Below are 25,838 nucleotides of genomic sequence, written 5' to 3'. Positions count from 1 at the left end.
TGCAACTCTTGATCTCGGGGTTGTGAGTTTGAGCCCCATGTTGGGTGTAGAGCTTATTTAAAAATAAAATCTTTTTCTTTTTTTAAGTGCCGGGATGCCTGGGTGGCTCCATCAGTTGAGCATCTGCCTTCAGCTCAGGTGATGATCCCAGGGTCCTGGGATCGAATCCCACATCGGCGTCCCTGCTCAGAGGGGAGTCTGCTTCTCCCTCTGCCCCTCCCCCTGCTCCTGCTCTCTCTCTCTCTCTCTCTCCCTCCCCCTCTCTCTCACACATGTGCTCTCTCTCAAATAAATAAAGTCTTTAAAAACAAGTGCCAAAAAAAATTAAAGGGAGACAGTACTATGTTGGTGACTCAAAAGACATCGTCATTTGCATCAACAATTAAAACAATGATTACTTAGCCGAGAAGTGCCATGAAGGCATTTACATGAAATCAAAATGATTACTCCTGACAAGCCAGAATGAAGGAGCCGTCTCAGTGGAGGCTGATCAGTGAGACACCATTCAAGAATATCATCTGGGGATCCTGGATGTGTTTTTCTAAACTAAGAATACACAGTGAAAAAGTGGCGAGCTTTGGCTGTGAATCAATAGTCCTCAAAAGAGGTAAGATTGGTAGCTGTGTGGTGTGACTAAGGAACAGTGAGTCATTTGTTCTTCAGATTTGTGCGTTTCAGGTCTGAGAGTCACTGGGGGTCTTCAACCTCCTTGGGTTGAGCCACTGTCCTCCACGCTCTTCCAATGAAAGGCTGATGCATCGTTGCAGGTAATATTCTAGAGTCCATACATCCTTTGGCTAGGACATTTTACTACCATTGCGACCATTCCATCCACATTGTCTATAATGAATAGTTCAGAGGACTGGGGAATCTGGAGTCAGGGCCCTGGAGCAGAGCTGGGACAGAGATTCAGGTGCATGTGACTTGCGCAGTGATGCTCTCAGGAGAAAGGGTGAGCAGGGGCAGGTTAGGGCAGGGAGGAGGCTCAAAGCAAGGATGTGGTCGTGGTTGGAGTTTAGCTTCAGCCTGACCCCATGGGGAAGCTCTGCAGCATGAACTGGCCCACGGAGTTGGTCCCACCTGTAAGGCAAGGGAGCCAGCCTTTCATCCCCAAGTGCTAGTCATCCATTCTTAGGCTGCTGACTGCCCCGGGGTGGGGGGAGGATGAGTCGGTGTGGTGGGGAAATAAATGAATAAGAGGGCATCATTTCCCAAAGGAGCAGCTGTTTTGCTTAGGGCATTTCTCCAGAGTGGTGCTTCTCAGACTTTGCTACACATTGGAGCCTCCTTGGGGATCTTTAAAAAAATACCACGGAGTTGCATCCACAGTCAGACATTGTGATTTAAGGAGCTTTTGCCTGAAACTCCCTGACTTGCCCCTCTTCTCCTTCAAGACTTGTGTGCCCTTCCTCTGCACAGCCTTCCTTTGGTCCTGCCTTGGGATGGGTCAACACCTCAGTCCTGCTGTCTTCTGGCGCCTCTTCCTCTCTTCGTTACGGAAACCATCAGGCTCTAGTGAGGTGGTCTTCCTCCCCGTCGGCCCTGCCCATTTCGCTGGGGGCTCTCCCTTGAGGATGTGGACAGGGCTTTGTCTCCCCTGGCCCCTGCCACAGTGCCTGGCACAGAGGACAACTTCGGGGTTCGTGACTCAAATGAACGAATGGCTGGAACGCAACTTTTCCAGTGAGTGGGACAGACATAGTCACTCCACCGCTGAGGAGGAGGCAATCCTTCAGGGCCGTAGCAGGCTTTGAGGGAAAGGTGGAAATTTAACCAGGATTCTGAAGAGATAAAGGAAAACAAACCCCTGCCATGTCCCAGTTTCTTGGTCTATCTAGAATTCCTGGGGGTTGATTTCAAGCAGTTTGGGTGGGAGGGAGCAGGATGGAAGCTGGGGGAACCAGGCCTTGTGGGTGTTCTGCTCGGCAACCTTCCAGGAGGGACCAATCATGGTTTTTAACACATGTAGTGAAAACTGCTCTGGAAAGTGATCTAGCCCTTCTCCGGTGGTCATGTGAAGAGGATCGTTCACCCATCAGCAGGTGTCTGTCTTTCTCCCATTCAATGTGTCAATGAATCCTGGGTGACCCATTGGGGCATGGGGATGGGCGCCATCATTGCGGCCATGATGGATGGCTCTACTGTCCCCCCTCATCTGAGCCTGACAGAGGGGCTCCACAGCTTACACCATGCCTGGACGTGACTGGGACTTGCATGAGAGCCAACAAGCCAGCTGAGGTTAACGCAGGTAAAAGAGAGATTGGTGCTGGAGGCGGGCGGCAGAGCAGGAGACACCAGCAGACAGCAGTGAAAGGTTAGTTATCCTATTTCTGGGGTGCTGACCTGCTGGGGAGGATGGTTACTTTCAGACCCCCAGAAGACAGCGGGAGTTGGACTTGCCCCTTCCCTGTGCAGAAGGGTTACATCTCTCTTCTGCAGGTGGACTTACAGGATGCCTCTGGGTTTGTTCTTTCATCAGACTGTTTTCTACAAAAACACTTGACATTCTCAGATGGTCCTGAGCCCCAGTTTTATCATCATGGGCATGCGAGGGCCTTTTTGGTGTGCACCTGCCTATACCTATTCTGCTGGCCATCGTGTTTAAGGACACAGGCTCTGGATTTAGACAGGTCTGGATTCAAATCCTGGCTGTGTGACTTGAAGCAAATAACTGACCTTCTTTGAGTTCCAGTTCTATGATCTGTATAACGGAAGTGATAATAGTATCTTCTTCATAGGCTTATGGTGATAACTAGGTGATATTTTCCATGCCAAAACATTCAGAATCATTCCTAAACACAACGGGATTGGACATGTTGATTAGCTTATTGTTATTGTTGCTATCATTGATCTTTCAAGTTTCATAATTTTTGCAAGTCAGTGCAAGAAACTGCACTTGGCCTTGAGGCTAAAAAGGCCAAAGAGACCTGGCCTTCAAAAGCTCATAGTCTAGACCGTCAGATGCATTTAAGAGCTTGAAACTGTAGTTCTGTTTGACAATGAGTCACCACTTGCCTACGTTGCACCTTTATGTGAATCAGAAAAACAGATGCACCCTCTGCCAGTGGGCTGGATTTTAGACTCTTGTTCTCCTGGCCAGGTGTCCTCACTCACTGAACAATCTGAACAGCTGTGCATATTGACCATATGTGACATGAGCTATGCCAGCAGCATTAGCAAAATTGTGATTATTGTCCCTGGCGTGAGAAAAGTAAAATAAATATTCACAGGGAAGGTGGCCTCTAAGCTATATCTTAAGCAATGACTGGATTTTACAAGGCTTGCTCGATTTGCCAAGAAAGAACAGCAAAACAAAGGCACAGAGTCATGAAAGGGGTTGGCTAGAAAGCTCTGGGATCAGAGTGGGAAGAGCTGTGAATGCCACACAAAGGATCTTGGTGTTTTGTCTATAAGCACCGTGAGCTCGTGATCAGCTCTGTTTGAGCTCAGTGGCTGCTGGACGTGTGTGATATGGATTTGTAAACAGAGAACGGAGAGGGAAGGCCACTCTACAAATCCTGATAAGAGGAATGAGGGCCCAAGGCAGGTTGTGATCGAGAAGCAGCCAATGCCAGAAATGTTAAAAAGGAAGACTCTTCGGGACTCGTTGGACAACTCTCTATGGAGATAAGGAATATGAGTCAAGGGTGAATCCTGATGTTGCAAATCAGGATAGGGAACAGGTGCGATAGGCAAGGACTTGGCTTTGGGGGAACACAGATTTTGAGGTATATCAAAGTACAGATATTTTGTGGTATACCCAAATATAGATATGGATGTGGAATTCAGGTGAGGATCAGGGCACAGATTTGGAAGTCGTCAGTTTATAGGGCAGAACTGAAGCAATGGGAATGGATAAGATCTGTTGGGGAAGGTATGTAATGAGAGAAGAAGATCCAAGACAGTATCTTGGGAAACACCAATAAGAGACTAGGCGGGAAGAAAACAGACAAAAAAAGAGAACCCAAAATGGTGGAGAAGATTCAGGAGAGACAGTGGTAGGAGTGAAGGACATCGAGGGCAACCATAATTCTAGAAGAGGAAGAAGTTAGGCCAATGGGGCTAATAATACCTGCAGAAAGTTCTGACAGTATGTCTGAGAGGTAGCATTTAGGAGTTCATGGGGACCTAACCAAAGAAGTTCCAGGGGTGAGGTGGAGCCAGAAGCAACACTACAGAGGGGATGCCATGTGAGTTTAAGGGAAGAAAGTGGAGGAAGGAACATAGACTATTTTTTTTCAAAAAAATCAGTGAAGAACTGAAAACGGTATATGATTCATTAGGACGGGTTTGAAGATATATGAGGGGGAGGCTCCTAGGACTGGATTATATATTTCTGCTTTGGATGGCAGAGAAACGGGAGACCCTTTTTTGGGTAGGAAAGAAAGAGGAGTCCCCAAGACATTTTTGTTTACCTTTGGAGTTCAGTTCTGGGCTTTCTATAATATCAATGCAATTGCAAGATAAGCTGCTATTTTTATGTGATGGTCTAGTGGGAACAGTCATCAGCCAAATCTAGGACTTTTGAAATAAAATATGAATTCCAAAAATTAAGGGGAGTGGGGAAAATGTACCAGTATCTATTGCACATCTGCTAATTTCCACTCCAGGAGCTAGCTTTATGTACATCATCTGATACATCAGATGTGGGATGTTCAGAATGACTATAGGATGTGGGAATTTTTCTCTCAGAACAGAGGTTCCTAACCTAGAGATACATGAAGTTCTTGACATTTTATTCAAGTTTTTTTGTGTGTATGCATGGCATTTGACAGAGTTCATACCCCTAATGAGACAATCTACAGGGTTCAGAACACTAAGAACTGTTGACTTGGAGGACTGTTCATCCCACACAGCATGCAACACAGTAATAGGTATTAATTTCATTTTGTTTACATTTATATACTTCTCGGGGAGTTACTACCTCCTGTACTGGTCTCCCCATACTCTTGAGCAACTCACAGGCTCTCAGTACTTGTTGATTAGTTAATTGGCTCTTGTCGTATTTACTCAAATACATTTATAATTTAGAGGAAAAAGACAGTAGAGAAACTTTCAACCTATGGCCGGTATCACAACTTAATTGTGTTGTATCAACAGGTCAGTTGAGCCCTCAGTAAAAGGTGACACAGTTATTGGGAGCTCTTCGTGCTTGAAATTTGCATCACAAATGCCCTATGAGATATTTGACTGTATAAAAGTATAAAAGGCAGCTGCGATACATCTGTATTAACAGCTACTTCCAGGAAAGCATATGCCAAGATAAACAGGCAATTTAGGTGATGGATCTGAAAGAGGACCAAAACCAGAGAAACAATCCATGCTAGCATAATGAGCTGCTCACACATGATCTCCATCAGAAATGGTACGTATTGAAGGGTAATGCAAAAAGAAATGACTTGAAAACGTCTATTTCCATTATGTTCATCAACTTGAGATACAAATCATAGGAAAAAGCACTTAGGCATTTTTAAGATGGGCCTAAATGAGCGTAAGCAACTGCAAAATATGATTACTTACTATGATTTAAGAATTTTCATCTGTCTTTATATCTCATTAAAAATTCATGGAAGGGGCGCCTGGGTGGCTCAGTCGTTAAGCGTCTGCCTTCGGCTCAGGTCATGATCCCAGGGTTCTGGGATCGACCCCCGCATCGGGCTCCCTGCTCCGCGGGAAGCCTGCTTCTCCCTCTCCCACTCCCCCTGCTTGTGTTCCCTCTCTCACTGTGTCTCTCTCTGTCAAATAAATAAAAAAAAATCTAAAAAAAAAATAAAAATAAAAAAATAAAAAAATAAAAATTCATGGAAATTAGTGCATTGTCAGAAGCTTGGCAAATCAGTGCTAATGGGAGATTGAACAGTTTGGTGTGGTTGCTTATTGAAACACAAAATAAAACCAATAATAGAACTTGTATTTTTATTTGTATATGGTTTTTAAATAACCTAAATACAGTTGTGAATCTACGCATGTTGGTTATGTGTGTCTACATTCACACACACGTTTATCTCTATCTCTATCCTCACACCCATATAACAGCTCACAGCTCATATCCATACACCTAGCCCCATACCTGTATCTCAGCCTATCTATCTATCTATCCATCTATCTATCCATCCATCTATCTATCCATCTATCTATCCATCCATCTATCTATCCATCCATCTATCCATCTATCTATCTATCCATCTATCTATCCATCCATCTATCTATCCATCTATCTATCCATCCATCTATCCATCCATCTATCTATCTATCCATCTATCCATCCATCTATCCATCCATCTATCTATCTATCCATCTATCTATCCATCTATCTATCCATCCATCTATCTATCTATCCATCTATCTATCCATCCATCTATCTATCCATCTATCTATCCATCCATCCATCTATCCATCTATCTATCTATCCATCTATCCATCCATCTATCTATCTATCCATCTATCTATCCATCCATCTATCCATCCATCTATCTATCTATCCATCTATCTATCCATCCATCTATCTATCCATCTATCTATCCATCCATCCATCTATCCATCTATCTATCTATCCATCTATCTATCCATCCATCTATCTATCCATCTATCTATCTATCCATCTATCTATCTATCCATCTATCTATCTATCCATCTATCTATCCATCTATCTATCCATCCATCTATCCATCCATCTATCTATCTATCCATCTATCTATCCATCCATCTATCCATCCATCTATCTATCTATCCATCTATCTATCCATCCATCTATCTATCCATCTATCTATCCATCCATCCATCTATCCATCTATCTATCTATCCATCTATCTATCCATCCATCTATCTATCCATCTATCTATCTATCCATCTATCTATCTATCCATCTATCTATCCATCCATCCATCTATCCATCTATCTATCTATCCATCTATCTATCTATCCATCTATCTATCCATCCATCTATCCATCCATCTATCTATCTATCCATCTATCTATCCATCCATCTATCTATCCATCTATCTATCCATCCATCTATCTATCCATCTATCTATCCATCCATCCATCTATCCATCTATCTATCTATCCATCTATCTATCTATCCATCCATCCATCTATCCATCTATCTATCTATCCATCTATCCATCCATCTATCTATCCATCTATCTATCCATCCATCCATCTATCCATCTATCTATCCATCCATCTATCCATCCATCTATATATCTATCCATCTATCTATCCATCCATCTATCTATCTATCCATCTATCTATCCATCCATCTATCTATCCATCTATCTATCCATCCATCCATCTATCCATCTATCTATCCATCCATCTATCTATCTATCCATCTATCTATCCATCCATCTATATATCCATCTATCTATCCATCCATCTATCTACCCATCCATCCATCTATCCATCTATCTATCTATCCTCTATCTATCTGTCTCTCTATCTATCAACATCTATATCTCTTCCTGGTTATATCCATATCTATATAAAATATGTGTGTGTGTGTATACGTGCTTATCCATATACACATATATTATCTAGAATACATAGTCTCAACAATCTATAATACAGGTCAATTTAACTCGAAGGGCAAATTATTTATATAATCTAAAAGAGTGCCAAAAAATAAAAAAAACAATTTATATTTGGTGATCGTATCATTCAGGATTGAATGAATAAATTAGAGTGTTTGATGTAGAGAGTTTATTTTAGAACTTTTTTTTTTTAATCACCGACAGGGACTGCTCGTTATCCAAACTCCCACATTTATAAAGTAGTTTAGAGAAGCAAAGTATCATTATAAGGTAAATATGTCACATATAAACTGTCCACTTATAAAAATAAGTCATCACCATATCACCTCTTCCTACTATGCATCTTCATCTGACATCTTATGCATGTCTTTGAAGATCTGTTTCTTGCTGATGAATAATGTTCTCTGACAACACAATGTAAATCAGTTGTAAAGAACAACAGCAGATCTTGCGAGGAATGTATGGTTTCAGGAAATGAGGGAATATGATGATGGAGAACTGTGAAGCCAGTGAAACGTGAGTTTCTAAGAGATTGGTTACCGAATGAAAAGAAAAAAAATTGGCCAGGATAATGACATGATAGATGCTTCCATGGGAATACTTAGGTATCATGAGAATGATATTAGGAAAATGCAGGAGGTCTTCATATGATCTTGTAAATGTGATTCTATTCTGCATCATCCTGTAGAAGCCAGATATGATGTCCGGGATGTTGCATTGTGCTATCGTAATACTTGTTGCAAAGTTATTTTAAGTAATACGTTCCTTTTTGTGTTTGTTTTATGAGCTACCGCATAATGGTATTTCATCCTAAATGTTGCTAAATATAGGATGAAATAGCTTATATGGATTAATTTTTCAAGGCAAAACCTTAGTCATACATCTTTCCTACTATTTATCATTGAAATAGAGCCAATTTTGGAGTAGATTCACGTCCATGGCCTTTGATAAGGACCTGTCCATCATACCTTAGATCCGCCGAAACTTTTCTAATTTTAGAATACCCCTAGTCCATTTTGCATTAAATTTTGAGCTGCTGGAATTCTCTTTAAACATTCTTTGCTGCAGGGATAATAGATCTATGAAAGAAGATTCAGTTTCTGATTCTATCTTTGTAATCTCCCACCATGTGTTGCTTGTAGGCAATATTCAGTAAATATTTTAAAGATGAATAAAGTTCTTTTGATTTACTCCAACATTCAATGCGGAGCCCTGGGGCCAGGGTAGGGCTGTAGGAGGAGGTGCCATTCCTTTTAATTACCATGGACCTAACTTCCAAGGCAGTGTCGTCTTAATATGTTTTTGGTCTCAAAGCATAGAGTACACTTCAGCGGAACTGCGGATAATTTCCAGGTTACGGATGTTAGGGTGTGAACTCTGCTTTACTCATCTAGGAGTGATGCTGCCTCCGTGTAGGCTAACTCACGTGCTCTTGCTTCATGTTCCCTGGGCTCCAGCCCTGTATCCTGCAATGGATCTTTATGTTTGTACAACACCATAGCCTTCCAAGTGTTTTAAAAACATTATCTTACTCAGTTAATCAAAACTTTGCAAAGTGCAGCACATGCCATTATTCCCATTTTACAGATGAAGAAATAAAAGCTCAAAGAGATTATATGATTCAGATGCTAGTCTCTGGATTCCAAGTATAAAATTCTCCCTACCGTGCTGTTCTTACTGCCTGTGAATCAAGGCGGCAGAGTGCAGATTTGTTGGGTTTGGGGGGAGGGCTGACATGCCAGGAGACACACCCAGCTGTGCGTTTGGGAATTCGTATGTGAGAAGGTTATATAGACACCCTCTCCTTTTACAATAAAGCCCCTATGCAAGGCTATTTAGATCTGAGGTCATGCTGCCTATGAGAGCCTTCAAGAGGTTGTGGCTGAGGCAGAGAAGAACAGAACCTATAAATCTACCTGCTTGCAGTGTTTTCCAGGATGTGGTTGCTGACTCTGATCATTGAGCAGAGTTCTGGTACGTAGCTAGTTTACTGGGCACCTGCTATGTGTAAGGATCTTTGTAAGCTCCATGAATCCTCCTGGGACCCTCTGAAGTGATGTTAGCTCTAATGGGTATTGGGGCTCAGAGATGTTGACATATACCCATCAGCTGTCACAGAGTTAGTGGCCAAGTCAGAATTTGAACCTCACTCAGCCATCTCCAAAGCCTCCTGGTTTTTCTGTGACTCCACTCTGTCACTTGGTAGCTTGGGAGAGATTGTAACAAAGCAGACAGCACCAGGGTCTTAGATTCTGGAGATACAGATTCAACTCATCATATCATGATGCTCCACAAATATTTCTTGAATAAATGGATTGTTATGATGTTGTCCCTTATGCTTACCTAAAATTTACCTTTTATTATTTTTATTTATTGCCCTATATAATAGCATTAATATGTTTGCATAGTAGTCTCTAGAGTCAACATCATCGAATGTGTACTAATCTATGTACAAGAAGACAAGATGACAAATAATGTTACAAACTTTTACTCAACATTTCTCTCAATACTTCAGTCACATAATTATGAAATGTTTTGAGGATTTTGAATCAGATTTCCTCATTTAATGAATGAGGAAGCTAGATCTTGCAAGAAGAGTCCTCTGTGAGGTCCTACTGAGGATAAAAGGCAAAGACAGAATTCCAATTGCGGGGATTCCAGTTCCAAATTCATTGAGATCATGACCTGAGCTGAACTCAAGAGTCTGATGCTTAACTGACTGAGCCACCCAGGCGGAGTCCTGACCATTTTTTTTTTTTTTTTAGTTGTGGAATCTTGGCAGGGTGGAGAGTAGGGTAAAGCAAGGAGGTACCTGGGGTACAAATTTTAAGGAGGCCCTCACTGTCCAGTGTCAGCTCTGTACTCGCACAAACCTGAGAAAAATTGCTTCCTCAAATTTTGCAGCCTAGGCACCTCATCCGCCTCTCTCGTCCTGGCTCTGGACCTTGGACAAGGTCCTTCATTTCTCTAAGCCTTGTCTCTAAAACAGCGCTAGTTAGTAGCACCAAATTCAGAATGCCAAACTCAACATCAAACACAAAAGTCTTTAAGGATAAATTAAATGTTTTGCACAGCTTTTGAAACACAGCTAATTACTAAAAAATGGTTAGCCATTAGTATCAGGGATACTATTTTGGGGTCCCTTGGACTTCAAGGCGTAAGCCTTCCTTCTCCCTCCCAAACAGTTAACTTGCCACCGGAATGCACATCATCTTGTAGCTACTTTCCTCCTTCCATTTATTTTGCTCCTACTTCCCCTTGGCCTGGCCCTATTCTCAGGGACTCTTGTATAACAACAGGCCTTTACTTTCACTGTAACTCTGCAACTTGGTAATTATTATTATTATTATTTTTTAAGTAGGCTCCACTCTGGGCACATGCCCAATGCAGGGCTTGAACACACAGCCCTGAGATCAAGACCTGAGCTGAGATCAACAGTAAGACACTTAACCGACTGCACCACCCAGGCACCCCTGCAACTTTAGTTAATTATAATGCAGATACAAATCTACTTCGTCATTACATTCAGCCCCTCCTTACAGTGCCAGGCAGGGAAAATAGAAACAGGAAGAACAAAAGCTTGATAACGCATGGATTACCATTAATGAAGAGATAATGAGAAATATACATTATCATCTTGGCAAATGCAGACTCCTTGGCAGTTTATTTCAGGTGACAGGTTTGGAAAAGCTCTTCATCTCCTCTGTTAACCTACGAGTGACTCAAATTGAGGACGAAGGGAACAGCGGAAGTTTCACAAGTGCAAATGGCCTGAAATACTCAAGGTCACCCTTCATAATGTGGATTTTGAACTTAATACAACTTATTGGGATTTTTTTTTTTACTGGTTTATGAGTATAAAAAGCTTTATGCTTCAATACATTCATTGTCATGTAATTTAGAAATGGGGCAGAAACAAGTTTTGTTTTCTCTTATTCTCTCTTCATTTGTTTACCACGAATTTAAGTTCATTTGGAAAATTTCAGCCAACATTTGAGCAGATATTTATCTGTTAACAAGAATTTATCTGTTAACAATAATAGTAACAAAAATAAGGTCAACATTTCTTGAGTGAATACTGTGTTTCAGGCAAATTATTTCCATGTTAATTTCTCTGTCTCTCTTTTTTAAAAATTCTCCTTCAAGGTAACTATTACCTATTATGGTGTTTTGAAGATGGGAAAGCCAATGGGGGCTGAGGTCAGGAAGTGATTTTTGTCAATGTGAAAATGGAATTGTGCATGGTATCCAGGTCTACGTGCCCTCGTGCTTCTATGACGTCAGGGACAGAACAGGAATAAAACTAAAATATGCAAAAGACTTGGGGGTCTCTCCTTGAAGAGATCTGAGTCTGGCAGAGATAAAAGTGACTTCAAGCACAGTACACATTTAAGGGCATTGTTGCTGCACACATAAAATGATGGTTTACCGGACTTCGAATTTCTCAGTGACTGCAGTGAGGGACGCCAGATGGATCAGCTAGAAGCCACGGGAAGGGTTGCAGTGGATAAAATGAGCCTCCACTTTGTGCGTGAGAAAGTTAACTCTAAGTTTGGTAAGGCACCCTGGTAAAATATTTATCTTATTTCCTTGAGTCTAAAACACTACTTCTAGATTATAAAGATTATCTTAGCAAGGTACACACCCAATGTGGTTGTGTTTCTTTTTTGCCTTAAAATTCAGGGTTGAGCCCCTACAAAACGGTGGCATTTTAGAATCAAAGACATTTTGAAAAAAAATTTTTTTAAGCTCCTGGCTGATGACTAAAAGGTAAAAGTTAAATTTCAAGTAACGTGGAAGAATGGTCATTTCCACCCTGGGTGCAAATTAAATTCTAATGGTCTTCGGAAACCGACACCTGGCCCACTTAGATGGCTCTGGTTAAGATTGTTCTTTTTGCTTCTATCTTTAGATTTAATGACATGTCGACATGTTCTGAAGGTTTTTGGCACTGGTCAGTGATTTTATACTAGGAGTCCAGATTTAGGGAGCACGCTCACTTATGACATATAACACATTGTTTTATGCTCAGAATGACATCACATCAAATGAATGACATTGGAAAATACAACCAGACAACCTCTATACGCAAATGGAACGATGATAGAGAGCGGTGACAGCTTTCACAAAGCAAGGCTAATTTTATGTACAATGTCAACAGCAATGTCAACAAACACCATTCTAAGTGCACTGTCAAAATTTGGGCTCACCTTCCACTAAGCGGAGATGTAATCATGTATAAGACAAACTGTGTTTGCAATCTGAGGTATGGATATGTGTGTGTGAATACAGAGGCTATAGCCTGAAAAGGAATTCTGGGCTGTGCAGGAACAATGGGAATTTTAAAATGTCAGCCCAGTTCTAGAGTTTCCTTGACAGCTCCTTGATGAGGAAGAAAGTATTACAGATGATTTGCATGGGGGCCAAATGGCCAGCCCTCTATCTAAGACTTCCGGTGAGTCCTGTCTGGAGGAAACCATTTTGTGGCTTCTTGTAGGGAGAGATTTATAAAGGTGATCCACTGTGCATTGCTTTTGTTTGTCCAGGGGGAGACCGCAAAGTAAAGGCTCTGAGCACATAGGCTGTTCTTGTCATTGGACTTGATTCCTAACTATGGGTGGTGCCAAAGCTTCATGTTCTAGAAGGCAGGATGGTGTTTGTACAGTTAGGTTTTGCTTACCACCAAGAACAAATTCGATTCTATTTTTAGTGCTGCCATCAGAATAGAGGTGCCTGGATTGCCAGTCACCTCTGAATAATTCCTGAGTTCTGAGTTCCTGAGCCCAGCTCCATGAGATTCCACCGTGGAAACCAAGGGGCAACGTCCCCGTCTTGGTTTTCATTTGTGGTTCTCTCCTTGGAGTTGACCAAAGGCAGCAAACTCAAAATAACCCTGGGTTGTTCTGATATGGTCTAAGTCCCTCCTTAGGGTCAGCCTGAAAAGCTATAGGTCTGGAACAAGGCTCCAACGTGTCCAATGGCACCTGGTTATATTGACTGGCTGACGAAAACCCCAGTCTACACTGCCTGTCCCTTTGAGGCAAAGTCATTCCACAATGCTCCTACTAATAGAGAGGTTGGTCTGAAAAGAGTAAACTGGTGTACTATTTGAAGAACTGTCCCCAGTCATGGAAGAAGGAATTGATTAAGTCAATGTGAGTTGTAAACAAGAGGACCCGTGTGCAGCGCTGAGCTAGAAGCCTGGCACGCTAACTTCATATTAAACGGAAGCCTGATTATAATCACAGGTGTGATCTCAGCTTCCTTTGCTGTGAAAGGTAATAGCATCCTTCAACTAGCTAGAAGCCATCCGGACTTCCGAGTTACCATTGGTGACATGCTATAACAGCCTCCAATGCTGATATGTGGAAAGCAAAAAAACCTACTAGTTGTTTATCACTTTGACAATTTATTCTACTCAGGAGCCCAGGCTCAGAAGTAGCCAATTCTCCGGAGGTTTATTAGTTATTAATCATTTTGAGTTAGCACTTGTAAATGTACTGATTGTCGACATTATACTTTCATTAAGGGTGTGTCTCTAAGAATGCCTAGCCATGTTTATTTTGATCTATTCTCCCCCCTCCCCGCAAGACAGGTATCCCGACTCCCTAAATGCCGTTGCCCTCTCAGGTGCAGAGATGTGGCGATACATTTGTTACACAGGTTTATAAATAGATGACAAAGCCTGACACATACGTGGGTAATTTAAAATATTGCGTGTTAAGAAATAAAATGAGAGCAGAGAGAAAGAAACAACTGGCTTGTTTGATTATCCGGAAAGGTTTCGCTGAAAGCGGGCATCTGAGCTGGGACTTGCACGATGGGTAGACATTTTCCGGTGGACGAAAGCAGCGAAGGATATTCCACACAAAGGAAATGCCTTGCTTGGGAGGACAGTGGTGGAAAATTCGGGGCTTGGTGTGAGAAACTCAGCCCGGTGAGAAGTGAAATGAGGCCATGTGGACATGAAGGTTGGGAATAACCTGATCCCAAGAGAAGGAGGTTGGCAAAGGAGAGCCACAGAGGAGTTTTTCCCTTTAAAAGTTAAAAAGATTTTATTTTTTTTTTAGAACAGTTTTAGGCTCATAGAAAGATGAGCAGACAGTACAGAGAATCCCACCCCCACCCACACACTTTTCTTTTTCTGTTATTAATGTCTTGCATCAGCCAATTAGACAGCCACCAGAGGTTTTTAAGCAAGGGCATAACAAAGATAATTTTGTTACTTTAGGAAGATACTTGGTAGCGTGTGGTGATGGGACTGGAGGCAGGAAGACAAGTCACAACTCTGCGGCCATAGTCCACCTGACAGCTGGGAAGAAGATAAACCCAAGGCAGAAGTGGTAGGGGTGAGAGAGGATGTACTCTATGCTGCAGATGACCTGCTAAGGGGTTAACAAGATCTGGTCACTAAATGTGAGGAGCTTAGTGGAGGCAACCATGCCAGCCATCGATTCATTACCCTTCAGCCCCGGATTCCCGCAATTCTGGACCTGCTCTGCCAGAATGAACTGCAGTCTTCAAGCGTTCCTCCTTTCCATGTCAGTAGGGGGCGCTGGAGGGGCAGACAGGAAATAGGAAGCTTCCCTTCCTGCTTGGTGTGCTGCGTTGCGCTTTTTGCTGCTCTTGCTGCGTGTCTAGTAGCTCTGGTGTGGCCTGGTGCTCTGTTGCCGCAGCCCTCCCTATGCAGACACAACACACTCCAGACCTCATATGCACAGTGGGGTCCCGACTCCCTCTGTGCCCACCCACCAGCCTGGGCTCATCTGAACTCCAGAGGGTCAGGGCTCACCTCTCTGACTGTCAATGAGCTCGTGCCTAGACACCTGGCCAACACCTCCATCATCCAGGGGACCGCAACCATACCTTCTCAGTGAGACCTGAATGCCAGCCCTGAGGAGCAGGACCCATTTCCAAATTTGTCCTTCCTTGGGCGCTCTTTCTCAGCCCGGGGCTGCCCTTTAGAGCCCTCTTTATAACTTTATAGTTAGCCCCCAGCATAGTTTAATACTTCTTATATTAAGCTTCCTATAAGCTTTCAGTCTTGGTGAGGTTTCTGTGTCCCAGTTGGAACCAGCTAACAGAGCAACTGAGGGGATGGCAGCCCTAATTGAGATGGAGGAGTAAGAACACCTTTTGGTGGTAAAGACAATGAATTCACCTTGGCAGGTGCATGTGGGACGTTTGGGTGGAGAAATCAAACAGGTGATTGGGACAGGAATCTGGAACTCAGAGGCCTCCAGCACGAATATGGTAGTTGACGGTAGCCGCCAGGGAAGACATGCAGAGTCTTCCGGGGGCAAGAAAGACCAAGAATGGAGTCCTTAAAATTCCCGAAGTGTAAGGACCGAGCAGAGCGAAGGTGTCAGCGGAACAGGCAAGAGGAGCAGCCACGGAGGGAGCAGAAGTGGAGGGGAACTAGCACAAATCGAGGAAGGACATAACAAGATGTCTCAGACCATTCAGCAGAATCAGGTTGTCTTCAGAGTTTACTGGGAAGTTCCAGATATTCTCAGGAACAACACCCTAAGAGTGTCAAAATGCGTAGGATGCAAACATGTCACCTCTGTGAACGCTTCCCATTTGCTAAGAGTGAAATGTTATTAAGGATACCTGGGGTATTATGAACTTTTCTTCCTGGAGGGAAAAAGAAAAGACTTCCACCTCTTAGGACTTCCCTTGCACCTGAGGGCACGCGGAGCGGATCTGGAGTCACCTGGGAGCTCCTGACAGGATCTGAGAGCCGTCTTAAGCATTCAGATATTTCCTGGGGCGATATGGCCTCCCAGCGGGAGCTGATCGTGTTTGATCAGTCTTACCAAGTTCTAAGCTGCCCGGTGCCTGACTGGCATACGGCTCTTGGGTTTGTTGCAAGAGGGTCTGGGGACTTTGGGCGCTAAAATTGGCATGCAATTTTTGATACTGTAAGTTCCTCTGGGACACAGTGAGAGCTCAGAGTCAATTTGCCTGGCAGCCTAGGTTCATAGACAAGTCAGTGGACGAACCCGTGGATCCCGCCGCTGTTCTGTATTCTGCGTGATCTCTTTCTACTGAGACCTGGGAAATCATCCTCGGTGCCCTGATCAGATGGAGCCATTTGATTTTTACGTTTTGGTCGTATGTCTCCATTGAGTTTTTCTGTAGGAAACTCAGTATCTAATCTGATAAGTTAAACCATGCTTCCTGCGGATGGAGGGGACAGACAGAAAGCCTTTCAAGTAGGACGGATACATCCTTGGGACGGATTTTTGACAGCTCTAAACACCAGCTTTAAAAAAATGTCATTTCTTAAGACACAAGGACAAAACATAAGCTATTTATTAGATAAGGCAGGGGAGTGGAGTGGAGGGAGTGGGAGATATGTTTGCGCCTCGCACAGATTTTTTCTTACAGGGGGCATATCCCGACTTTATAGATGTGCAAACGTTAGCAGCTGATAAAACCTTTACAAAACCAAACCACTGACTCTCTCTTTGGATAACAGAAGCTGTGCACTATAAATACTGAAATAATGGACCCTCTGCTTAGTTTTGACACGAGGCCCCCTAAAAGCCTGCCCCTGTCAACTCTGGAGGTTAAAAGCTGTGGGAGTGTATCTCAATCACTCAATCACAAAATGTCTCCTTGTCCTCAATCCTGTATTTTCCTTTGACCTTCCCCTCTCCTCTGTTGGTCTTCAGGTAGTCAAGTTAATAGAGCTTTCAAGAGAGGATTTTATAGTTGGTGGCGGCGAACGTTAGCTGCTCTGAATCATGGTAGGTTGCTTTGTGAATCTAGAAAGGGGACAAAAGCAGTAATAAAGTGTCCACGTAAATCCCTTGAAAAATAGCAAGAACTCAAATGCTATTGTTTCTCAGCTACAATGACTTTGGACACTGTGGAATTTTTTTTTTTTTTACACAAAGAAACTGGACCTTGGTTTTGAACTAAAAAGCCCTGTGTCATCCCACAGAAAAACAGCCACATTATTATTTAACATATGTTGCCCTCTAGCAGATGGCTTAGTATTGCAAGTGTTTTGTTCAGCCTGTTTGTTTCCTGACCATTTCTCCGGCATTACAGAGAGGGTCTAGGAAGACATGCAAAGTAGAACCTGCTCCCTCCCCTGCACTTGACCTGCCAGGGCCCCTCCGTGTTTGGTACAAAGGCTGGCCTGCCGTGGAATCTACACAGAATTGAAGAGCAGATGGGCGCATAATCAGGAGCTGGGCCAAGTGAGATGAAGCAGCCTCGCTCTGCAGGACTCACTGACATGACCACTAGAAGGGCTGGACAGCTTGCAGAGGAAGGCTGGCTGGATACTGAGTGCAACTGGGATCCTAGGATGAGGCGCTTGGTGTGATCGTGAACGGTTGTGTGTTTTGTTAAAAGTTGGGGAATGGTTGGAGGTCCAGCCATGAGCAGGTATGAGTGGTGAGTGTCGATGCTACTGAGCACGTCTCCTAGGGAAATTGTGAGTGTACTTTGGTGAGGTCTGTGGGAATGGTGCATATTCCAAGCCTCAGCAGGACAACTGGGACGCCCTCCTCTTGCTTTGGGAATCGGTCCATTTTCAAAGCGACTCTCATGAAAACTCCACATGGCCAATGCACTGAACAGTCATTGAACTTGGAGCAGATGTATGGGTCATTGTATCTGCAGTGCAACTGTTATAGAAGAGCAAGGTTTGTTTCCAGCTACCAGTAATAATCATATCTTTAATCGCCTATTATGAAGACATTGCATCTGGCTCCATGCCATGCCCTTCATATTTTTAAATTCGCTTCCATGTTCAGTTAATATAATTGCAAAAATAAGTTTAAAACTAATCACACTTGCAGAGATTTCTATGTCTCACAACTCAGCATCTGCAAATAAAGGAAGCCATAGCTATTATGATAATAGTTCTTAATAGCCTGGGACTCTGACCTAATTGCAGTTTAAGTTAACACCATGATGTACAGAGTGACATTGCTCTTACTTCAGGATCATTACCCTGTGGGGAAGAGTAGGTTGCAATCAAACTATGGTCCAAGGGTCACCAGATTCCATCCATACCAAGAAAGCAGCCAAAATGGCGTGGATATGGAAAACCATACGGTATACAATAGTTGAAAAAGATTGGAGTCTTTAAGAAAAAATAACTAAAAAAAAAAAAATCTCCCTAACCATGGGTTTCACTGACATCCAGGCAGGTAGTAGGGGCTGATGAGGATGTTACCTGCACAACAGTCCGCGCCCCCATGTTGCCTCTTGGTTTCTGTGGCTTAAGGACGGCTACATCCTCCTCTCCTTGCCCCTTCCCTTGTGCCATCGTCCCTTCTCCTCCCCTCTACACCACCATCTGACACATTTTACTGAAATTCAAAACTGACAGTGTCATTTCTCTGCTTGAGATCCTTCAGTGGCTCTTTACCACCTGTCGAATAAATGGTTCTCATGTTGCCAAGCAAACCTGTGAGGCCCTTGGAGATGCTACTTCCCATGGCTCATGTACCATCTCCCCCCCCCCCCTTTTCTCCCACTGCCCAGACACCTGGTGCCTGGCTGCCTTGCCATTCCATGGGCGCGATCTTCCTGAATCGGTCCCTCCCCCGCCACCCGTAATTGCATTTCCTTGCATTCCCTCTAGGTAGAGAGGTAGCCAGGTGTCTTCCGGGCCAAGACCCCTCCCATAGTTGCCTACCAATTCTTACCTGCCTGTCAAGACTCAGCTTAAACATCACCTCCTCTGTTATGCCTTTCTTGATTCTTCCAGGCAGATTATCCCCTCCATCTTATGCACTGCACAGCATCTTGTTTTTCATCAATGCAACTGTGTTTATCTCATTTTTATCCATTCTGATCATGTGTTGTCTCCTTCACTAAACTGTGAGCTCTTCAAGACAGCCACCAACCTCTATGTCCCATTTCTCACCAGGACCTAGCTCACTGCTTGATCTCTAATAGGCAGTCTCCATAGGATTGTTAAATTCTATTTTTGAAAAAGAAAAATTTTGGTCTGAAGAAGAGAAGATAGAGGGGAGCTGGTAAGTGTCCTGAAGTATATGAAGGGTGGTCATATGGAATAGAGTTTGGACTTGTTATACCTAGCTCTGGGTGTGAAGTGTGATCAGTGCAAGGAGGACATAGTGAGAGACAGGAATCATATAAAGAAGAATGTCCTAAATGTCACCTGTGCAAAGAGAGAATTAGCTGTCTCTTGAAACAGGTAGTATCTGATTACTGAGGTATTTAGGCTAAGCTGGAGATTTTGTAGGACTTATTCAAGTATCATGGGGATGACCACACTGGTTGTCCTTCTGTTTTATGATATAATAGTTAAAACATGGCATCGAGGTCCTATTACTCTAGCTCTCTGTATCTCGAAACAAAACAAAACAAAACAAAACAAAACAAAACAACTCCCCCCCCAAAACACAAAAAACCTAAATAAAATTGTCAGGACTTGGGCACCTGGGTGGCTCAGTTGGTTATGTGTCTGCCTTCAGCTCAGGTCATGATCTCGGGGTCCCGGGATCGGGGCCCATGTCGAGCCCATGTCAGCAGGGAGCCTGCTTCTCTCTCTGCCTCTGCTCCCCCCACCTCCGCTCATGCTCTCTCTCTGTCTCTCAAATAAATAAATAAAATCTTTAAAAAATTGTCAGGACCTAGATTTGCCTATATCATTATCCTCAGATGCTTGATACTAATTACTGAATGTTAAAGATTATCGACACTTGTTTTTACAAGGACAATTACTGAATGTATGATGTAGTTCCAGGAAGGTTTGCAACATACTTCGACATTTAAGATTCCGATTTTTGCAAGTAGTATTTCATGTTACTGGATATGTCCTCATGATTCTTAAGGGTAGAATTGAAAAGAAGTTTCCACTTTCCTCACTTCACCTTAAGATGGCATCAAGATTGTTGTTATGGTTTTTATTTTCACTTATAGTTTGGATTCATTCCCAAACTAAGAGTTGTTTTTGCTAAGAGTTAGCTGCACATTTGGAGAAAAATAGGAATTCGTACTGTGACTTTTTTTTAAAAAGATTTTATTTATTTACTTGAGAGAGGGAACACAAGAGTAGGGGGGAGGGGCAGAGGGAGAAGCAGGCTCCCCACTGAGCAGGAAGCCCCATGTGGGGCTCGATCCCAGGACCCTACGATCATGACCTGAGCTGAAGGCAGACGCTTAATCAACTGAGCCACACAGAAGCCCCTACTGTGACATTTCTTAAAGACCCATCACTATTCAAGATTTCATGATCTGATGCTGGTTATTTTCCCTGCAGCAATGTGGGAGAGATAAATGGTGAGGTGGATCTGAGATGCTGGACCATTATGGTGGCACAAAGCAAATTGATCATTTTCCCTCTCTTCATAAACTCCAGTTTTTACTGCAGCTGCCAATCCTTGTGCGGCCCCAAATTAGTTTTCTTTATGTTATTCAACCTCCTAAGTATGATTTCTTATTATCTGAATAAACCCCAGAGGAAACTGGGCTCACATTAGTGTTAAAGGATCCTCTTAAAGAGGATGATGGCAGTTGGAAATGTCATCTGCCTAAAAACTCATTTACGCTACAGCTCAGGCAAAGTCCTTCAAACTGGGCTCGGGACAGAGAAACTGGCTTTCTGAGCAAAGTTGGTGGCATGACTGAACAGAACGCTAACAGTGTTTTCCCATCTTTGTAGTTAGTCTACAAAGACGCTACCGCTGGGAGAAACACATCGCAGGACACTGGCTCTGCTGGGTCCCCAAGCAGGTACCCAGTCAGGAGGTGGCATTTCCTATTCTCTTCATACGTTTTGTCCCCTAGGAACATGCAGCCCCTTGGTGTCACCCCCTATCAGTCTGACCTCGGTCCAACCAGCCAGAGACGCCCACTTAGTGTTCAGGGAAATCACTCAACAGAAACTGCTGTGGAAGGCGGCAGGATGGAAAGTCTTATGTTTGGGAGCTACTAGCAAGATGGGTTAAGGCAGCTCTGATTTTAGTAGGTACTTGGAGTGTTGGGTCCTTCCCCCCCAGTGCCAAATTTCTGAATGGTTCTATGTGGACCTATGTGGTTCTATGTGGATCATACTCCCTCATGTAGTGATTTGCAGTGCTTAGTACTTCTTTCCTCATTATGCCATCATTAATAAATATTTATTTATTAAATGTCAATATTTGATTTATACATTAAGTAGAGTTCAGATAATATTTTAGGCAGTATGACATAGATGTGTCAGGGGGTCAACTAGCTAAACTAGTTGCAATCCAGATATAAAGAATGGAAGCAGAAGTATGTATATCTTAAAGGTCATTATCTATCTATTTATCTATTGAGCTAGCTAGCTATCATCTATCATCTATTATCTAATCTCCTTAAAATGATCTCTTAGGCCTAAATCTGGAAGAATAGTGTCCAGCTGGAGCTACTGGTTTCATTACCATTTTATTTACTTATTTATTTAGAGAGCGCTTGTGCATGAGTGGGGAGAGGGGCAGAGAGAGAGATGGAGAGAGAGAATCCCAAGAAGGCTCCATACCCAGCACGGAGCCCGACATGGGGCTCAAACCCACGACCCCAAGATCATGACTTGAGCCAAAATCAAGAGTCAGATGCCCAACTGACTGAGCCACCCAGGTGCCCCTCATTACCGTTTCTAAAGAATGACTATATCAGCAGAAGGGATATAGTAAGCAGGAAACTTAAAAAAAAAAAAAGAATTGAGAAAAGAGAAATTGAGAATTTTCTTTATTAAGCCCTGAGAAGATTCTCCGACCAGCTGGCTTACGGATCCAATTTATCCATAAAGTGGATGGGAATGCATCAAATAGCTTGACACCACTAGCCAGCCATTAAGTGGATCCTAGTAACAGATCTTGCTAATATATCATGTTCGCCAAGGAACTTGGAGGTTAAAATTTGGCTTCTCTTAGAAACTTCCTCTGAATGAGAGAAATCACTGACTCTCCCCTCCCTTTGAACTACCATTTCAAATAGTATCATTTCAAATATTAATTGCAGACGTACTTACTCTGTCCCAGTGTTCCAGGATCGGGAGTCCATTTCAGATTTACATTTTGAATGTGGATATTGACCTCAATATAAAGAATTGACTAAGGAAGGGAGAGAATTGAGTCAGAATATCAGAAGAGTAGAACCATAGTCTAGATTAGAGATGAGAGGAGTCTGTGTACGGTAGAGGCAGAGGGGAAAAGAGGTTGAGAATGGGGGGGGGGGGTGTATTAAGAAGACGGAATTTGGAGGGCTTGGTCACTATGGAAATATACACGAAGGGAGGTTTCAGGAAGATTCTCAGATTTCTTCTGTGAGTTTGGCATTGGCCAGACTTGGAGATATCGATAATGCTTGAATGAATTAGAGAAAAACAATTTCCGGACCTTCAGAAATGAGCACCATCCTTAGACAAAAGTGACCTTTCCAAGGTAGTTCTATCCTGTTAGATTCCATCCGAGTGCCAGGAAACCAGTGCCTTTCAGCCTGTAATCACGATAGGGGAATACAAATACACTGACAACTTTCGGTAGAAGTCTTATGTGGTGAGAAGCACAAAAGTGAAATTGCTTATAATTTTCCACCTGTTTCCTTCTTTCCCAGCCCCCATCTTCCCTGGTGAAACAACAAACTCAAGCTAAACAGGTTTGGCTAGTGTATTTTTATTTTATTAAACTGTAACTATTTTTCTGAGACACTAGTTGTATGAGCTATGAAGAATTTTCTCAGGCAGCTGAATCCACCAAAGAGAATTTTGTGATGTTGCAGAAACAGTCTATTTGCTCACAGAAGAGAAATGTGTCAGTAGCTGAAAGAATTTCCAAAAGGGAAGAAGAGCTAACTATATAATGTAGTTAATTTTTCTATTAGATCTTCATTTTTTACTTAGAAATACTACAATTTTGAGGGAGGAACAAGAGAAACACTATAATAACGTGGCTCCTGGTAATGCTCATCTCTTAATTGGTCGGCCCCCAATTTCTATATCACGGGGACTGCTCTTTCCCTCTCATTGTGGTTCTGGTGGGCCTGTCCATCAGTGCTGAAGCCAAGGGTCAATCAGAAAACCTCACCTCCCCAGATAGAATGATTGGTCCAGAGTGGACACATGGCCCAACAAAGGCCAATCAGAGTTCTTTTGGGGGACTTGAAAGGTTGGTTCCCCAACAGTTTCCCTTTCAGAGACCATGAGCTGTATTCACTTGGGGCTTTCAGTCTGTCAGAGTCCAGCTTCCCCTCTGCAGAGACAGAAGCTACCAGAGAATGAAGGCAACACCACTGAGAGATGAAGAGACCCAGCTAGAGTCTTAATAACATCAGTCGAGGGTCTGCATTCATTCTCACCTCTTACTATTCCCTGAACCAATAAATGCTCCCTTTTATAAAGTTTAGATTTGAGGAAGAATGAAGGGGAGTAAGTCGGAGGGGGAGACGAACCATGAGAGACGATGGACTCTGAAAAACAAACTGAGGGTTCTAGAGGGGAGGGGGTGGGGGGATGGGTTAGCCTGGTGATGGGTATTAAAGAGGGCACATTCTGCGTGGAGCACTGGGTGTTATGCACAAACAATGAATCATGGAGCACTACATCAAGAACTAATGATGTAATGTATGGTGATTAACATAACAATAAAAAATTTAAAAAAAGTTTAGATTTGAAAGGAAAGAATACTGACAAATTAGATTCCCTGAGTGGAACTCAAAGCTATGATATACAGATTATCTGAGGGAAGGAAATATTTTATTTTATCATCAATCGCACTTTCCATTTAAAGATCAGAAAGCATCTTTAAACATGAGGTTTTTGGAAGGTGAACAAGTTGACCCCTGCGTAGTTTAACTATATGATAATGGGAGGTGAGAACACTGAAACACTGCATTTATGTATATTTTAAGTCAAATGTCAATTCTGCGATGCTTTGATGTCCCTCTCAAAATTCAATAATCTATGGTTGAAACCCACTGAACATAAGGAGTAATATATTTTCAGATCAATCTGACTAAGTGGTTAAAACCAGAGCTGTCAACAAGCCAACTCTCTGGGAATTATTTTACTTGGAACACGACCGACATTTCCACTCTTCTGTCTATCTCATATACAGACAATGACAGGCACACAAAACCTGCCTTAATTATTCTATTAGATAAGGAAAAGGAAGAGAAGAAGGAAGCCTGCAAATTAATTTTATCTGTGTTGTAGAACCTAAAAAAAAAACAGAAATGATATTAGCAGTTATTTATTCTACTTCTTTAACATACTATGTCAGGGTATTATCACACATATTTCCTGGGGAATTTAATTAATAAGAAGTTACCAGGTAGGAATAGTCTAAACCCCTATTATCCAAATGAAATCTTCAATATATGATAGGTACCTACAAACTTACCCTAACGCCTTGAAGATGAAACAATATTAATTCATGGTTATCATATGAAATTGGCAAACTCTCCTTCCCACTCATGCCTTCAACATTCTGTCTTTGGACCGCACTTCTCTGGGCAGGTAATTCCTATCTACCCTTGTCATCACCTACTCTGGATGTGCTCTCAGGCTCTCTCTCTTCCAAGCCTGGGTTAGTGACCTTTCTCCAGTGTATACCCATACAGGAACACATGTCACATTAAACTGTCACTGGTCCTCCATTAGACTGGGAGCAACTTGAAGCAAAGATTGTGTCATGCTCATTTCTGGATCCCAGAAAAATACGCAGTTCCTGGCACATAGACGATGTTCAATAAATTATGTGATAATTTATTATGTAAATTATTATGTAATAAATTCTTTTTTTTAATGACTATATGAGTGCTGATTAGACATTGTGCTTTGGGAGGGACACTCTAGAATCAACATCGAAGATCTTACTTAAAAGATAGCCAACACAGAAAATTAAATAGAGTTTAAGGACAAGAACGTACATTCAAATGAAAATGTGCTTTAGTGGTTGTTTATCACCAAATCTATGACCTACCAGAGTACAAGAACACAATTTTGCACACCTGTCAGGTTGGTGCTCTCAGCCCCGGATGGTCCCTAGAATCCCCTGGAGCAACTCTAGGACCATATAGATACCTCATTCCCATTTAAATCAGGCTTTCCGAGGACGGGTACCAAACATCAGAATTTTTCAAAAGTTCAGTAGGTGATGTCAACATTTAGCCAAGGATTGAGAACTATGGAATTAAGTAATGGGTAGAAGCACTTCCTACCATCCGGTTGGCTTTCCTATGAATTTCCTATTATTTCTATGGAAGTGATTAGGATCAGGCCTAATAAATACATAGCCTATATACAGAGGGCTCACTGTATGCCAGGCATCGACATATATCATCTCA

General features: G+C 42.6%; 1 protein-coding gene and 1 long non-coding RNA gene across 5 annotated transcripts in view; both read right to left on the bottom strand.

The window, feature by feature from the left end:
* The window catches only part of PHACTR1 (phosphatase and actin regulator 1), a 551,155-nt gene that overhangs the window by 336,597 nt on the left and 188,720 nt on the right, over positions 1-25,838 (bottom strand). The window lies entirely within an intron of this gene.
* Positions 16,828-22,719, bottom strand: LOC113926490. The gene is made up of 2 exons (XR_003521327.1): positions 22,525-22,719; positions 16,828-17,305 (listed from the first exon to the last, which is right to left on the bottom strand). It is a non-coding gene; the product is annotated as an uncharacterized LOC113926490 (long non-coding RNA).

The sequence above is a fragment of the Zalophus californianus genome, chromosome 7 (genome assembly GCF_009762305.2).
Source record: "Zalophus californianus isolate mZalCal1 chromosome 7, mZalCal1.pri.v2, whole genome shotgun sequence".
NCBI lineage: Eukaryota > Metazoa > Chordata > Mammalia > Carnivora > Otariidae > Zalophus > Zalophus californianus.
This window is presented reverse-complemented; position numbering and strand designations above follow the sequence as displayed.